Below are 2,763 nucleotides of genomic sequence, written 5' to 3'. Positions count from 1 at the left end.
CTAGACTTCCATATTCTTTTTCATCGTTACTGAGATGTCAAAAAATAATATAATATTCCACAAAGTAAATGCCGAATCAATAAATAATAAATGATAGTTCATATTGCATCAAATTTTTTATTCTTCATGTGAAAATGTGACTCATGGGGCCTTTAGTGGCTCCTAGAAGGCCCCTCCAGCGCCTACTGAGGACGGTACTACACGCGTTGGGAATCTATCCATTAGATGCATGAATCTCATATATATACCATAAGATGGAGTAATTTATGGAATGTAAATAAGATAAAATCATTATTAAGAGGTCTGCCAACATTTTAAATATACCTACGTCTAAAAATATTATAAAATACAAACGATTTAAATACATGTGTATGATGACTAAAAAACGAACTAACCATCACGCTGCTCCCCGCAGGAGCAGGAAGAGAGAAAAGAACGTCTTTGAAAACATTTTTCAGTTGTGCATGTTTTCGTAAAGCTCAGAAAATGTACTATATCCTAGCAAAATACGGATATTTTTAACTTAATATTTACCCGTTACAGGGCAAAAAGTGTTGTTTTTGCATTTTGAAGAAAAGGTATCGTTTTATTATTTAAATATACTAAATATTTTTCAAATGGAGAAAAAAAAACAGTTTTACCTTAAAAGATCTTTTGCACAGTAAATAAGTTCAATAAGCGCTTGATATTTATTTTTAATACATTGTATTATATTTTTAAACTTTAAAAACGTTCTCCTGAAAAATCAAGTTTTTTTTATTTTTGACGTACTTGAAAGGAGTGAGCGATATCAGTTTTTATTCAAAACATGTATACAAAGACACTAATTGAATATATCCCCGCAAGTAAGAAAGTTGCCCCGCCCGGAGGGGAGGTGATATGGTTTGTCAAACAATGAGGTGCTAATATTTTGCACCTAATAAAACGAGATCAAACATGGAAATAATATTTAAATGCAGAAAAAGGTACCGCGCACTAAACAGATTGATTTTGAAAAATAACTCCTACAATATAATTGGAGATAATCCAGATTTGTGAACAAGAATTTGGAAACAATCAAAATGTTATATTTTTAAATTTATATATATATATATATATATATATATATATATATATATATATATATATATATATGTATATATATATAAATATATATATATATATATATATATATATATATATATATATATATATATATATATATATATAATATATATATATATATATATATATATATATATATATATATATATATATATATATATATATATATATATATATATATATATATATATAATAATAATAATGATAAACTACCTAGGTACCTACATAAAACAGATGTACCACCAGATGTCGCATCCGTCGCACTGAATAAACAAAAGACATTAGATAGAAAAAATATTATATTCTGAACTGTCAGAATCAGATAGATAGAAAAAATATTGTAAAGATTAATTAAGAATAAACTTTTATAGTCGTTTCTTTAATTAAAAAGCAACACATTGTTTATTTTATTATTATACACCCACTTTACACTTAATTTACAAAGAAAAATATTACCACGTTATATATATATATATATATATATATATATATATATATATATATATATATATATATATATATATATAAAGTGGACTCTCCCCTTAAGACTTTCATCGGAACCTGCTCGGACAAACAGTAATATAGTATGCAGAGTACTCCAAGGCAGATGTGCAATGGGTTAAGAGTCGAGACGCACTGACCCAGCGTAAAAGAAACTCCATTTCATCATAATTATCGTCCATTATTGATTCCGATTTCCAAACAAGAATTATTTTAATTATAGTTATTACATTATTAGAATCCATATCTCATATTTATAACCCTATTATATGTGGTTTTATAAACCAAAACAGAATTTAAAGAATCCATAGTAAAGAGTACAGTCAAAATTACCGGAAAATGGCGTTATAGGAAGAGAGCGGTAAAATGTCTTATTCTTTATTTTTTACAACATTTTGAGTGTGTTCAAATACTTGTTCACATAATCTGGATTATCTCCAATTATAGGATATATTTTCATATTATTTTTTTACATCTCATCAAAGATTAATCTTTTTCCAGTTTTTGTGAACAAGTATTTGGACAGATTCAAAATGTTGTAAATAATTTATTTGGTCAAATTATAAGCTTAACTAATAAAAATTAAAATGATATTTTCTGGTGTTTCTCATGTGTGTGATTATAATCCAAGATTCGGACCTCACATACTAATAAAAGAGTTTCTGCTCCATAAAAAGCTTCTTTTTATCTCACCAATAGATGTATCTATTGAAGTTCTAGTGATTCCAGAACAATATTTCAAAATTGGTTCATGTTTATAGAACTTCCAAGAGTTTGAGTAGTGTGGTTGTCAATAATGGATAGAATTGGTGAATGTTACACGTGTGTAAAGTGATCACTTAAACCAGGCTATGACGGTTGTCAGACCCATAATTGCCAAGACTCCATATTCTTCTTCATCTTTGATGAGATGTCAAAAAAATAGATTGAGAATGATGAATGCCAATTAAATAATTCCACATAAGTATATGTATGTTATGAAAACTGTTGTATGTTAAGAGAAAAAAAAAGAAGAGAGGGTTGTTTGTGTGCGTGTATGTAGGGTGTGTATGTAGGTATAATTTAATATATTTCTCTGGGGTACCTACGCATAGAGGAATTTCTCTACGCCTACTTAACAAAAAATGTCCTAGTTTGTAGTAAAAATTACGGCGATAT

Source organism: Brachycentrus maculatus, unplaced genomic scaffold (assembly GCF_059751285.1).
Source record: "Brachycentrus maculatus isolate JH-2025_06_01 unplaced genomic scaffold, ASM5975128v1 h1tg000064l, whole genome shotgun sequence".
Taxonomy (NCBI): domain Eukaryota; kingdom Metazoa; phylum Arthropoda; class Insecta; order Trichoptera; family Brachycentridae; genus Brachycentrus; species Brachycentrus maculatus.
This window is presented reverse-complemented; position numbering follows the sequence as displayed.